At 47.3% G+C, this 15,972-nt stretch overlaps 1 long non-coding RNA gene across 1 annotated transcript in view; it reads left to right on the top strand.

Moving 5' to 3' along the window:
- LOC128101752 (uncharacterized) overlaps nt 1-14,366 on the top strand; it is a 36,088-nt gene extending 21,722 nt beyond the window's left edge. Inside the window, exon 2 of the long non-coding RNA XR_008215177.1 lies at nt 12,975-14,366. This is a non-coding gene — a long non-coding RNA (uncharacterized LOC128101752). The remainder of the gene's footprint in view (nt 1-12,974) is intronic.
- The last annotated feature ends 1,606 nt before the right edge of the window (nt 14,367-15,972 follow it).

Genomic DNA, 15,972 nt, shown 5'->3' on the forward strand with positions numbered 1-15,972 from the left:
CAGGGTTTCTCTGTGTAGCTTTGTGCCTTTCCTGGAACTCACTCTGTAGCCCAGGCTGGCCTCGAACTCACAGAGATCCGCCTGCCTCTGCCTCCCGAGTGCTGAGATTAAAGGTGTGTGCCACCATGCCCAGCTTCTCTACTATTTAAAATGCAAAAATAAAACCATTAAACTGTGCTTATTATTATTAGGATTATGATTCATTGCGGGTCAGAGTCATGGCACGTATGTGGGGGTCAGAGAACGATTTGTGGGGTTGGTCTCTCCTTCCATCCTTACATGTGGTGCAAATGCATGCTGTCAGGTTTGTATCACTGGGTACCAAGTGCCCTTGCCTGAGGAGCCAGAAAAGCAAATTTTAATTACACAACCAACAAATGAATCCCATTTGTCTAGTGAGTCCACTCATACACTTCAAGGATAAAAGCCTTTCTGGATTCTCTTTTTTTAATTTAAAGTTTTTAATTATGTTGTAAACATGTGTGTCTATGCATAAGGTTGTGTTCTTGAGTGCAACACCTTCAGAATCCAGAAGATATTGGATCCCTTGGAGTTGGAGTTGTAAGCCCTTGTAGACTGTCATGTGGGTGCTGGGATCTGAGCCCAGGTCCTCTGCAAGAGCAGCGAGGGCTCTTAACAGCTGAGCCATCTCTCCAGCCCCTTTATTGACTCCTGACTCCGATCCCTCACCTCTGTCCGCATCCCCTTGAGAGGCTGTCAAATAGCTTTATTAAATAGCAGTTCCTGTTGGGTGTGATGGCAAAGGTCTTGAACCTCAGTTCTTGGGAGCAGAGATTCACAAAGTGAGTGACAGGACAACCAGAGTTAAGTGGTGAGACTCTGTCCCCAAAGCAAAACCAAGTAAACAAAAGCCCCCACAGGACTTCATTTCTATGTATGTGAATCTGTTTGTCTATCTAGTTTGTTTGGTTGGTTGGTTGGTTTTGGGAGCCAGAATCTCACTATATAGTCCAGGCTGGCCTCCAGCTCATTATCCTTTGCCTGAGCCTCCCACATGCTGGGGTAACAGGCCACCATACCTGGATAATACATGTGTTCAGGATTTAATGTTGTGGTTCTTTCCAAAGCTAACAGATGGTGCTGGATATCTGCTTGTTGCCGAAGGTGACAGCAGTGTCCTTTCAGGAACTTCTGTGAGGGGGTCAGCATACGAAATGACTGGTACTTTTTATACAAAGTGCAGCCCAGGGCTGAGTGACAGCTCAGGGGCTGAGCACTGGCTCCTCTTACAGGCTACCTAGGTTTGGTTCCCAGCACCCACATGGTGGCTCACAAACACCTGTAACTCCAGCTCCAGCTGATCTGATGCCCCCTTCTGGCCTCTAGGTGTTCCTACACACACATAGTGCATATAAACTTGTGTAAACACATACAGAGGTACATAAGAGTGATAAATAAACTTTTTTGTTGTTATTGTTAAATAAATATTCTCTGCCACCTGAAACTGGAAATCATTTCCAAAAGTTTCCAAAGTTGAGTGAAAAGGAACTTTTATACAGGATTGTGGTATACCTATAAACTAGCACACAGGGGCCAGGGGATGGCTTGACATGTTCCAGGCCATGGTATACCTATAAACCAGTACACAGGGGCAGGGGAATGGCTTGACATGTTCCAGGCCAGGCCAACCCAACCCAACCAAACAGAAATGTCCTTAAAGCAAGAGAACTCCACCCACCTCACTTCCACCCTCCCTCCTTCAGAACTACGTTAGTTAGGGCTTCTTCCTTTCTTTTAAACATTTATTTATTATCTATACAGTATTCTGTCTGCATGTATGCCTGTGTGCCAGAAGAGGGTACCAGATCTCATCCTAGATGGCTGTGAGCCACCACGTGTTTGCTGGGAATTGAACTCAGGACCTCTAGGAAGAGCCACCAGTGCTCTTAACCTCTGAGCCATCTCTCCAGCTCCTAGTTAGGGCCTCTATTGCTGTGATAAACACCATGACCAAAAGCAATATGGAGAGGAAAGGGCTGATTTCAAATTACAGCTCTCAGGTCACACTCCATCACTGAGAGAACTCAGGGCAGGAGCTGAAGCAGAGGTCATGGGGGAGTGCTGCTTACTGGCTTGCTCCTCATGGCTTGATTGCTTATAGCATTCAGGACCACCTTCCCAGGGTGGCACCACCCACAGTGGGCGGGGCCCTCCCACATCAATCATCAATCAAGAAAATACTCTGCAGACTTACCCACAGGCCAGTGTGGTGGGGGAATTGTCTCAATTGACTCCAGTTTCTGTCAAGGTGATATAACACTCAACAGCACAATAACTTTTCATATTATTTTGTTGCTAGCCCTCACGACCTTAACCACGTTGAAGAGAATGACTGAAACATGGCAGTTCCATAGATGTTACCATGTCTTAGTGGGAAGCAGAATTACTTAAGTGGAGTTCTTGTTTGTATTCCTCTTTGAATTCTACCAGGTGGCTTTTTCCTTTTTCTTTTTTTTTTTTTCCAGTCAGGGTTTCTCTGTGTAGCCCTGGCTGTCCTGGAACTCTGTAGACCAGGCTGGCTTCGAACTCGCAAACTCACAGAGATCTGCCTGCCTCTGCCTTCCCAGTGTTGAGATTAAAGATGTGTGCCACCACTGCCTGACTTTTTCTTCTTACTCTTTGTACAGAGTACTGCTTTTTATCAATGGCTGCTCACTATTGAATTCCTCACACATCTTACACCAGGGATAAGGAGATACAACTGTCCAGCAAAGAAGCTTTTAATTCCTCCCAGCATAAGTAAAGGAGCTGGGGATGTGGCTCAGTTGGTAGAGGGATTGTCTAGCATACACAAAGTACTGGGTTTGATTCCCAGGACTGTATAAACTGGACATCGTTGTGCATGCCTATAATCCCGGCACTTGAGAAGTGGAGGCAGGAGGATCAGGATTTCAAGGTCATCCTCAGCTATATAGCAAGTTCCAGGCCAGCCTGGTCAACATGACACTTGTCTCAAAAAGAAAAAAAAAAAAAAAGAAAACAAATAAGTCATATTTATTGAATAAATGAATAACAAATCAATCATTCATGTTTATTTATCTGCGACTGGTTGAGATTGCCTTGGTCTCATGAGTTAGTCTTCCAAGCTCAGGAACAGATGTGCACCCCTGTGTCTGGTCCTTACTAGATTCCTCTGAAGAGCTACTGACATCAGGCAGACTTAATGGGGCCGACATTCATCCTCAGAAAAACATGGCGGAACCATCATGTGTCTCTGAAGGTGGAAATGGAGGCCCGAGCTCACACAGGAGACAGAACTGGAGACTGTATCTAGGAGGTTATGGCTTTTTGTGTGTGTGTGTGTGAGATTCTTGCTTTGTAGGCCAGGCTGGCCTCAAACTCATGGATATCCCATCCCAGCCTCTCAAGAGCTGGGCTTGTACCTGTGTGTCACCTGCTTTGGCCAAAACACTTAAAACATAGCATTTTTAAATTATTCTTTGAGAATTTCATACATGTCTACAATGTCTTTTGATCATATTTGACCTTCCAGCTCAACTTCATGGTTTTTTTTTTTAAGTAATCCATGGAGTCTAGTTTGTGCTCCCCATATGCCCATAGGTCTGGAGGTCCTGGAGCATGGTCAACCTACCACAGGCCGCTCCTGAAGAAAACTGATTCTCCCTCCTTTAGCAGATATTTTCAATAGCTGCTCAGCTCCTGTGACACCCCCATCTCCCCGACCCCCAATTCTAGGTTGGAGTATCAACAGGCTTGCTCTTATGCAGGTCCCTACACCAGCTGTCAGTTCATGAGTACAGCCGCCCTGTCACATCCACATGAGTCCGTTTCACCTCAAGTCCCAGCTCTGACAATCTTTCCACTCTTTCCTCCTCCCTTGGGGGAGGGTGCGGTATAGCTGTCCCATTTACGGCTGAGCACTGATTGAATTTGATGTTGGGCTTTGAAAATGCTTCTCATATCAGAGTTTGGTAGCATAGGTTTTAATCCCAGCAGTTGGGAGGTAGAGACCAGAGGATCAGGAGTTCAAGATCATACTTCACTGCATAGTGACTTAGAGGCCAGCCTGGACAACAACCCCAACAATGAAATTGGGAGGTCTTCCTGCACTGTCCACATCACAATTTCCAATTCAGAGCGTTCTGTGTGTGTGTGTGTGTGTGTGTGTGTGTGTGTGTGTGTGTGTGTGTGTGTGTAGCCCAGGGGCTGACATTTGATGTTTTTCCCCATCACTCTCCATCTTATTTCCTGGGCAGGGTCTCTCGATTGAACCCACACTCACCCATTTCATTATCCTACTAGAGATTGAGATTTAAATGCACACTCCCATATAACAGTTCTCTAACTGTTTGATTGGGTCATAATGAGAACAGAGTTTCGCTGGAGCTGGAGAGATGCCTCAGGTCAGAGGTCATACCTATAGCTCTTCTGAGGACTGAGTTTGGTTCCCAGCACTGACTGACTTCAAGCTGATCACAACTGCTTGTAAATCCACTTCCAGGAAATGTGGACACCACCTCTGGCCTCCGTGGGCATCTGAACACACACACACACACACACACACACACACACACACCACAAATACATAAATAATAAAAAATAAAAATAACCCGGGCATGGTGGTGTACACCTTAAACCCCAGCACTCCTGAGGCAGAGGCAGGAGGATCTCTGTGAGTTTAAGGCCAGCCTGGTCTAGAGTGAGCTCCAGAACAGCCAGGGATATGTAGAGACCCTATCTCAGAAAGAAAAAAAAAATGAATAAAGATAAATCCTAATAAAATGCTTTGTCTGTTTTATTAGAATAAGTCATTCAATTGCTATTTGTCTGTTTTATTTTATCCTTTCAATGATACATTTTATTTATTAAGAAAGTCTCATATAGTCCAAGCTGACCTATAGCTCCTTGTGTAGCTGTAGATGACTTTGAACTTCTGATCTTCTTGCCTCTATCTCCTGGGCTTGCAGGAGTATAACACCACACCTGGGTTACATGATGCTCAAAATAGAACCCAGGGCTTCATACACACTAGGTAAACACTCTAGCAACCACGAAAGACATCCTCAGGTCCAGATTTTAGTGGGTTTTGTGTTTCTAATGTTTTTACTTGGGAGGTAGAAGCAGATGGTTTCTGTGAGTTTGAGTTCTATGCCAGCCTGGTCTAGGCTACATAGTGAGACCCTGATTCATTCATTCATTCATTCATTCACTCATTCTCTTTCTTCTTTAGACAAGATCTCTCTGTTATATAGCTCTGGCTGTCTTGGAACCCACTATGTAGATCAAGCTGGACTTGAACTCTCAGAGATCCACTTGTCTCTGCCTTCCAAGTGCTGGTATTAAAGGTGTGGAACACCACGTCAAGCTGCAAGACCCTGTTTAAAAAAAAAAAAAATGGGTGTGTGTCTGTGCATGCATGTTCCATGGTACATGCGTGGAGGTCAGAGGACAATTTGCTGGAGTTCCATTGAGTTCCAGGGGTCAAACCTGGGTCAGATGTGGCAGCAAGTACCCATCGAGCCATCTTGCCAGCCTACTATTGGTCTATTTAAGAAATTCAGGTTCTTACTAAATTAGACCAGTGGGCTCTGATGAAAGTGCCAGAAACTGCTGACCGGGTTGTTGGGTTATGTCCAGAAATTCAAACAATATGCAAACCTGAGCTCACCACAAAACATGTTTGGGTATTTTTTGTTGTTGTTCTTTTGTTTTTTGTTTTTCGAGACAGGGTTTCTCGGTGTAGCTCCTGTCCTGAATCTAGCTCTGTAGACCAGGCTGGCCTCGATCTCACAGAGATCCTCCTGCCTCTGCCTCCAGTGCTGGGATTAAAGGCGTGCGCCACCACCGCCCGGCACAAAACATGTTTTTTAAGGCCAAATCCAGAACGAAGAAAAAGATGGCCTCGGCCATATGCTTGCTTCCTCCTCGGGTCCAGACAATCCTGAGGGTGAAACTGACGATTTGCTGAGAAAACTGTGACAGCCCTGAGATGCTCACCTGGGGTCCCTGGCAAGCCTGCCCCCCAACAACACTGTCTCAGGGCTGTGTCAGATCCCAGCAGCAGGAAGCCCCGACTTAGCCCTGAAGCTGAAGCCTTGGCAGTCAGGGCCCCCCGAGCCATGGTTCATCTGCCAGTCAAGTGTTCAAACCAAGGCCCTGCAGTGATGCCTGGTGCGGTGGGCGCCATTTTACAGTTTGACCTGAGGGAGGCGCCTCTCACCTCCCACTGACTAAAAAGGAGGCTATCTTCTGGGACCCGGAGACCCTCAAAGCTCCCAGCCTTCCGTGGAGAGCTTTAAGCTTCATCATCTAGTGCCTAAAATAGCAACTGGCCGTCATAGCATCTGCTTCCAGGCTTTAGACATGTACATGAAAGACCCCACGGGACCCCAGTGTAGCTCCTTAGGGGGGTGCTCGTTCAGCATGATCAAGGCTCTGGTTCAATTCCCAGCATCATGAAAGGATTGTTCGAAGTTAAAATAGACACCTATAGAAAAATCTATGATTTTTTCTTTTCTTTTCTTTCCTCCCTCCCTCCCTCCCCCTCCCCCTCTCTCTCCCTCTTCCTTCCTTCCTTCCTTCCTTTCTTTTATTTTTTTATTTTTATTTATTTATTTATTTTTTTTTTGGTTTTTCGAGACAGGGTTTCTCTGTGTAGCTTTGCGCCTCTCCTGGAACTCACTTGGTAGCCCAGGCTGGCCTCGAACTCACAGAGATCCGCCTGGCTCTGCCTTCCGAGTGCTGGGATTAAAGGCGTGCGCCACCACCTTCCTTTCTTTTAAATAGTGGGAATCTCAGCTCACATTTAGGAACATATCTGGTGCTGCAAGGCTTCATTCTCTCTGTATTTTAAAAATGTGAACACAAATCTTTGGTACCTGTGGATGGCAATTATCTGGCTATGGTGTGAAGCCTGCTGTTTTCAAGGACAGACATCTGGCTGACTGCCCAAGAATAAAAATAGTGGAAAATCAAAGGATTCTGCTAGCATGGAGGATGGGCTCAAGAAGGGCCACACCAACTCAGCTCAAATCACCTTCTCCAATCTCATACAATTCTCCTGGGCTTTCAAAGTCTGCAGGACAAGGGATGAGTGCTGCATGGTACTGGGGATGCAGCTCAGTTGGTCAAACATTTGTGTAGCATGAGCAAAGCACTGAGTTTGATCCCCAGCATGGCATAAAACCAGGCATGATGGTGCATACCCTTAATCCTAGCAGCTGGAGGCTGGAGATAGGAGAACAGGAAGCTCAGGTCATCCTCGGCCTCTCAGAATTTGTCACCAGCCTTGACTACGTGAAACCATATATATATAAACCAAGAATATATAATATATATATTCTAAGACAGTGACTTTACAAACATTAGTGCACTGAGGTCCCAAGTGACTCAGATAATGCCTGGTTAACCATGCAATGGGGGAGCTGGCAGCACTCAGGAGGCAGAGGCGGGCAGATCTCTGTGAGTTCAAGGCCAGCCTGGACTACAGAGCGAGATCCAGGACAGCTGGGTCTACACAGAGGAACCCTGTCTCAAAACCAAACCAACCAAAAAAACTCCCAACGCAATGGGGGAGTTGAAACAGGCCGGCAGGTGAAGGTGCTTGCTGCCAAGACTAACAGCCTGAATCTGATCCCCGGCACCTGCATGGTGGAAGGAGAGAACAGAACTGATTCGCACAAGCTGTCTTCTGTTTATGGCGGAGGCACACCTGGGCACACACATATATGCATTAAATATATGAAAAGAGAAAACAAATTTTATTTTTAAAATATTTATTTTATTTCCTGAGTATCCGTGTCTGCTTGCATGTGTGCCCGTGCTCCAGGTCTGTGCCTGGTGCCGCTGGAGGTCAGAAAAGGGCATCAGATCCCCTGGAACTGGAGATACAGGGGGTTGGAAGCCTACCTGTGGGTTGTGGAAACCAGACCTGGGTCCTCTGCCCGAGAGGCTGGTGATCTTCGCTGCTGAGCCATCTTCCTACTGAGCCATCTCTCTAGGTCCAGACAACAAGTAACTCAACGGAAGAGCAGAGGTTAGATCAGAGCTGCAAACGGCTGCCTGGGAGACAGGGTCTCCGGTAGCCCAGGCTAGCCTGAAACTCTCATTTATTTATTTATATTTTTTATCTTTTACTTTTTGGCTGTGAGTCTCTATATATAACCAAGGATAACCGTGAACTCGTGATCCCCCTGCCTCTTCCTCGCAGGTGCTAGGATTACGGGCCCTCACCAACATACCTGGTTTTATGCAATGCTAGGGTCTGAACCCAGGGCTTCACACCTGTGAGGCATTCAGTCTACCTTTTCAGTTTTGTGAGGCAGAGTCTCCTCTCACAGACTGACCTCCAAGTTACAGCCATCCTCCTGCTTCCACCTCCCAAGTACTGGATTATGGACTGGAAAGACAGCTCAGAGGGTAAAGGGACTTGTCACCAAGTTTGAGTCCGAGGATCCACTTGGTGAAGGGAGAACACTGGCTCCCTACGTGGGGACTATGGGTGCATGGCGCCAAATCTGGTTATGACCAACTCTATCTATCTATCATCTATTTATCCAGCTATGGTTTTTCAAGACAAGGTTTCTGCATAGCCCTGGCTGTCCTGGAACCTGCTCTGTGGACTAGGCTGGTCTCAAACTCACAGACATCTGCCTGCCCCTGGCTCCTGAGTGCTGGGATTAGAGGTGTGTGCCACCACCACCACCACCACACACACACACACCACCACCACACACACCACCACCACCACACACACCACCACCACCACACACACCACCACCACCACACACACACCACCACCACCACACACACCACCACCACCACACACACACACCAGCACCACCACACACACACACCACCACCACCACCACCACACACCACCTGGCAACTTCTACTTTCATGCCATGGCCACATATACAACTTTATGTACCTATATAAAAGCTGTGAACCACAGGTGACATTTGTGCTTCTGAGACTGACTCACTTGCCCACTCTGTGGGTTTCCAGTTACATCTGTTTTCCAGAAAACGACACAACTCCGTTTCTTCATGGCTGGAAACAGATTCATGGTGGGCTGGGAGGTGGCGGAGTTGGTAGAGCGAGCGCCTGCCTCACATGCATCCTGAAGCCCTGGGTCCGGTGCTCAACAAAGCGTAAACTAGGCATGTTATGTATACTTTTGACCCCAGCACTCCGCAGGTGTAGGCAGAGGGATTGGTAGCTTAAGGTCAGGGATGAAGATCCCTATTACATCCCTATTACATCATTCTTGACAAGATTATGTGCCAAGATTTTTTGTTTGACTGTTTTTTTGTTTTGTTAGTTTATTTGTTTTTTGTTTTTTTAAGACAGGGTTTCTCTGTGTATCTTTGAGCCTTTCCTGGAACTCACTTTGTAGCCCAGGCTGGCCTCGAACTCACAGAGATCCGCCTGGCTCTGTCTCCCGAGTGCTGGGATTAAAGGCGTGCGCCACCACTGCCCGGCTGACTGTTTTTGCTTTTAACGTGGGTCCTGAGGACCAAGTCAGGCCTTGCACAGCAAGCTCTTTTCTGACTGAGCCACCTTCCTGCCCTGCTTTCTCCCATTCCCCCCTCCCCAGAGATTCCCATTCCCCCCCTCCCCAGAGATTCCCTGCCTCTGCCTCCCGAGTGCCGGGATTAAAGGTGTTCGCCATCACACCTGGCTGCTTTCTCTCATTTTTAAAGACTCTCAGGGCTGGAGGATGGCTCAATGGTTAAGAGCACTGGTTGCTCTTCCACAGGACTGGAGTTAGAGTCCCAGCCCCTACACACTGGCTCACAATGGATCTAACTCCAGTCCCAGGGGCTCTGACATCCTCTTCTGATGTCACAGGCATGTGCAAGGTGCACAGACATACACGCAGGCATGACACAAGTATGTATAAAATAAAAATAAATAGTGAATCTTTAAAAAGAAGCCTCTTGTAAAAATATGACTGGCATCTGGGAAGTGCTTGATAAAGATCAACTATTAGAGCCTTCACATCTCAGTTTTTCACCTTTGAAATGTATTCATGTACCCCCCAACACACCACACACACACACACACACACACACACACACACACTCATGCACACATCCCCACAGGCACACACACACACACACACACACACACACACACACACACACACACCCCACAGGAGCACACACACACATATGCACTATACACATTCATACTCATCCCCTATCCCCACTCACACACACCCCCACTCACAACTAACCCATCCTTCCCTCCAACACCCCCCCATCCACATACATCACCCTCAAAAACACACCAAGTGGGGTTGGGGATTAGGCTCAGTGGTAGAACGCCTGCCTAGCAAGCACAAGGCCCTGGGTTCGGTCCTCAGCTCCGGGGAAAAAAACCAAACACACACACACACAAAACAAAAACAAAAACAAAAACAAAAACAAAACAAAACAAAAAAACACACTGAGAAGCATTTCATGACAGTAACAGTAGAAGGGGAACCAATCACAGATCCTTCTGAAACTACAACCCATGAGGCCAACGCCCCTGCAGTTAGCACTGTCCTGTGCCCAGGTCACAGGCTGAGAGCCAGTAAAGGCATCTTCCTCTGCCACATCACCTGTGTGTGTTCTCTGCTTCTAACTGATTCCAGGACCTGGGAATCCCATCTGACTCCTAAGGGGCTTCTCTAATGCATTCAGGAGAACATGAGACCCCGAGTCAGCTCTGAAATCAAAGGCTGGACAAACCTTGGATGAATTAGAACTGTTAGGAAGTTCTCCAGTCCCTGCTTTCATAGTTCCTCAAGAGTACAGTGAAGTCAGTGATGTTTGCCATTGAGGAATAGGGTTGGAGAGGCAGGGCAGGGGCCAGAACCCGTTGGCAGGAGCTGCGGCTGCTCACAGGCTTGCTCTCCGTGGCCTGCTCTCCGTGGCCTGCTCTCCGTGGCCTGCTCTCCGTGGCTTGCTCAGCCTGCTTTCTTTTACCATCCAAGGCCACCTGCCCAGGTAAGCACCGCCCCCAAGTGGGCCCAGCCCTCTCACATCAATTATTAACTAAGTAAATGCACTGGAGGCTTCCTCACAGACCAAGCTGGCAGAGGCATTTTCTCAGTTGAGGTTCCCTCTTCCCAAATAGCTCCAGCTTGTGTCAAGTTGACATAAAACTAGAAACCACAGTTGATGAATTCCAAGTTTAGAGAGAGACCCTATCTCAAAGAGCAAGATGGATGCCCGGGCATGGTGGCTCACACCTACGATCCCAGTACTTCGGAGGCAGAGGCAGGCGGATCTCTGGGAATCTGAGGCCAGCCTGGTCTACAGAGTGAGTTCCAGGTCAGCCAGGGCTACATAGCGAGACTGTCTCAAAATAACAACAACAATAATGTGGAGAAGTGACGGAGGAACACACCAGATGTCATCCTCTGGTCTACACGTGTGCATACTGTCCCCAATCCCACTCTGTGCATACGCTCAAGTGCGTGCAAGAACACTTGCACTCACACATACACACACACACACACATACACACACACAACCTCAGATCCTGAACAGGGCCGGAAAACCTTTTTTTTTTCCTTTACCAGAAAAGGTTTTAAATAAAAACTGTACTATATATATGTATATATAATATACATACATACATACATACGTGTGTGTGTTTGTCATGTACCTCATGCATGTCTGGTGCCCTAGAAGCCAGAAGAGTGCATCAGATCCTCAGAACTGGAGTTACAAATGTTTGTGAACCATTGTGTGGGTGCTGGGACTCAAACCTGAGTCCTGTACAAAAGCAGCAAGTGCTCCAACCCTTTGAGCCGTCTCTCCCCATGTGAAGTATCTTTATATCACATTTTATTTATGATGTATTTGTGTGTGTGTGTGTGTATGTGTATGTGTGTGTGTGTGTGTGTGTGTGTGTGCCAGAGGACAACTTTCGGGAGTTGGTTCTCTCTTTCCACCATGTGGGTCCTGGGGTTTGAACTCAGGTCATCAGCTTGGCAGCAGGCTCCTTTATCTACAGAGCCAGCTCTCAGCCCCAATCTTATTATTTTTATATTTTTGCCCACCAGCCTCAGCTAAAAGGAAAGAAGGGTGCAGTTTCGATTTGCACAAGAATGGTGTTTGCCCAAAGCTCAGGAAAAGATCATGGGTGCAAGCAGAGGAGGGGGAAAAAATCAATCAATCATTCCTTTCTTGATGGCTATTTTAAATATTTAGCTGAAATTGTCCTCATCTGTGTGTAGCTGTTTTCTCTGCAAACAGCCCTAACCCCGGTGCTCACACACAATGCGGGAGGCGGGCCCCAGCTGCGGGCCCCCTCTTGTGTTTTTAATTTAAAGCTTCTCCTAGATCATTCACACAAACACGGACAGAAATCCGCAACTTGTGAGTTGAGAAAGCAGTAGTTTTGACTCATAAAATCCTTTGATAGTTTAGCCATCTGGTCAGAGTGGAGCTTCGCATAAAAGAGGTCCGAGTGAGGTCAAAGGGCCCCCTCTCCGAGGGTCAAGGGGCCCGGGCAGAGTTTGCTCCAGTGGACTGGGCTAAAAGGATGCCTGACAAATTATTGCACATTCCATAGCTTTTTGCGTAAGTATTTGATTACAGTGCGCGGGAATGTTGTTGATATTTCTAACCTGGGTGGGGGAGGGGCGGGAGGCAGGGCTGCGTCCCCAGCGCGTTCTGTCTGTCTTTGCGGGATGTGTGTGTGCTTCAGGCCCTCGCCCCAGTGGCCTTGTCCGGGATCTGTCCTGTGGCTGGCTTGGCAAGGGGACCCAGAGAGAGCTGCCTGAGCTCCCACAGACGGGAGCCCACAGCTTAGCCTGGAGTGTTCCAGAAAATTCTTGCTGCTGTTTTTCTGGCCGATAGTAAAATACGCAACGGCAGTGTTGTTTCCTGTGTGAATGTCAACAGAGCCACGCATATTTATGGCTGTATTTCTCAAAGGGGATCTGGGACAGACAGGGATTTGAGGTGATTGAGTGTCATTTTCTTTTCCAGGCTTGAGCCAAAGCTCTGGAGGGAGCCACTTGATTTTACGGGGTCTTGGATAAGGAATGGTACAGTAGCTGAGGTGAGTAACAGGTCTTTGGATGGCTTTCGTCCATCAGTGGGCTGTTCCATGAAGAGCTAAAGAGACACTGTCTCGCTGGAAATCTTTGAGAATGATCTGTGGACACTCTGGTATAGCATAAGAAGGGTCCATTTGTTATGGTGACATCAATGTACCCAGGAAAGCTTTGTGATACTTCCCAGTAGCTTTCGGACAAGGAGAAAGCAGAGGTGGAAACCAATGCGTCCCCACTGGCCCAAGAGGAAGAACTTCACGGCTGATACCTTCTCCAGCAGTTGGGGATTCCCTGTGGTGGCAGATCCAGGCTGTGGGGACTCCAGGACTCACGTACAAAGTGGGGCAGTTGCCATCCTAACATCCAGGATGCAGAAACAGGGTCCCCGAGGCAAGCTGGCCAGCCTGACTATGGGTGACTAGCCCCAGGTTCAGTGACAGATCTTGCTTCAGTGAATAAAGTGAAGACTGATGACGACACCCATCAACTTCTGCCTCTACACACGCCTGAACATAGGCAAACATACGCACGCACGCGTACACACACACACACACCACACCACACCACATTCATACCTACCTACCTGTACCCTCTCCCTTCAGCGGCCCGGGTGTGTCTCAGTGGGAGAGCAATCGCCTAATATGAGCATGGCCCAGGATTGCATTCCCAGCACTAAAAGTAAAAATATATATTGACCACCACCTGGCATTCTGAACACATCTTTTCCCCAAGCAGGATTTTACAACAACATTCTTTGATCACGTGGAAATGACAAGAAAACTGTTTTGCACAGATCATCCAATTATTGACAGATTTGATTATCAAACATGAAAAAAGAATCCTATTTGTGCATATCACCATTGTCCTCACTTACACATGTGAGTGGGGACTGGACAGATGGCTCAGTGGTCAAGAGCACTGGCTGCCCTTGAAGAGGACCTGGGGTCAGTTCCCAGCACCCAGAGGGTGGCTCACAGCCATCTGGAACTCCATCCAGTTCCAGAGATCTGATGCCATCTTCTGACTTCCAAAGGTATCTGTGTGCAAATGGCCCACATAGGTCACATACACATAAAACAAATCTAAAAATGTCTAAAGGACTGGAGAGCTGGCTCAGAGGTTAAGAGCACTGGCTGTTCTTCCAGAGGTCCTGAGTTCAATTCCCAGCAACCACACTGTGGTTCACAACTATCTGTAATGAGATCTGGTGCCCTCTACTGGCCTGCAGGCATACATGCAGGCAGAACACTGTATGCATAATAAATAAATAAATCTTTAAAAAAATGTTTAAAAATAAATAAAAGAAGCATGTGAGTATCATGGAGCTGTGAGTTTGAGGTAGTAAATATAAATACTCCCAGATCCCAGTTATTAATTGAAAATTCAAACATTTTTGGCAACCAATGCTATGCTACTTACATTGGAGTGATGGGTTATTTTTTCTTTTCTTTCTTTCTTTTTTTTTTTTTTTAGCTTTTTGAGACAGGATTGTGTGTGTGTGTGTGTGTGTGTGTGTGTGTGTGTGTGTGTGTGTGTGTGTAGTCTTGGCTGTCATGGAATTGCTCTGTAGACCAGACTGGCTTTGAACTCACAGAGATCCTCCTGTCTCTGCCTTTCAAGTACTGAGATTAAGGGCATGTGCCACCACTGCTGGGCAACCACAACAACTCTTATCCACAGGCAAAAGGACGTGAATTGAACTAGGCATAGCTTAAGCACAGGATACCTCAAAGCCTGCCTCCACAGTGACACACTTCTCCCAACAAGGCCATACCTCCTAATAGTGCCACTCACTTTGGGGGCCATTTTCTTTCAAACCACCACAGGCCCCTTCCAAAGGGCACCCGGCCAGGAGCATGCTCTTACAAACTGACCCAGTGATAGCACATTCGAGCATCTCAGATTTACGGGCCAGGCTTTGACTTGCAGTATGTCAAGCCCCCGCCTGTCATCACATGTCAAGCTTGCTTTGGAGAAGGCCACCACCCCACCTCACCCCTGTGAGGTCATTCATTACCAGGAAAGGCATGTTTAGATGACATACCATCTCTTACCATTTCATCCAGCACTCCCTGGCTCTCTATCTACTTCTTCTGACACCTTATCCAAAGCTCTGGGGCCACCTGTTTGAGTTGGAATATCCTCAGGCAAGATGGGCGACTTACCAGAGGCACGGGGTCTCCCTGGGCTATAGCAAGAGATTTGAGACAAGTTGTCAAGAGAACGGCTCTTCCATGCTTTGGCGACAGCTCACTTCGGGCAATTTTGCTTGCCCCCCCCCCCCAAGAAGGGAGCAATTTTCAACCCCACCCCTAACGTTTGAAATAATAAACATTCAAAACTAGCAAAATACAGGAGCTAACCCTGTAGTTACTCGAGAGGGATTTTGTCCAAACCACAAAGGAAACTCCAATGTTATTTGATTTTCCTATCAAAAATTGAAGCTGGGTCTGGAAAGATGATTCAGCTGTTAAGAGCTCTGGCTGCTCTCTCAGAAGACTCAGTTTGGGTTCCAGCACCCACACGGAAGCTCACAACCATCTGTAACTCCGGTTCCAGGGGATCCCATGCTCTCATCTGACCATCATGGGCACTGTATGCATATAGTACACAGACATACACGCTGGCAAAATACCCATACACACACACACACACACACACACAGTGGAAGCTGCTAGCTAGGCATGGGGGTAATGGTCTGTAATCTGTAATTCCAGCCCCTGAGAAGCAGAAGAAGAAGGATCAGGATTCAAATTCATCCTTGGGTGTAGTGTGAGTTTGAGGGTAGCCTGGGCTACATGAGCCAAGGCTCAAAAAAAAAGTGTGTGTGTGTGCGTGTGTGTGTGTGTGTGTACGTGTGTGTGTGTGTGTGCAGAGAGAGACAGGGCAGGGCTAGAGAAATGGCTCAATGTGTTGCAGAATATTTGTTT

Source organism: Peromyscus californicus, unplaced genomic scaffold (assembly GCF_007827085.1).
Source record: "Peromyscus californicus insignis strain IS unplaced genomic scaffold, ASM782708v3 Scaffold_7__1_contigs__length_154581171, whole genome shotgun sequence".
NCBI classification, from domain to species: Eukaryota; Metazoa; Chordata; class Mammalia; order Rodentia; family Cricetidae; genus Peromyscus; species Peromyscus californicus.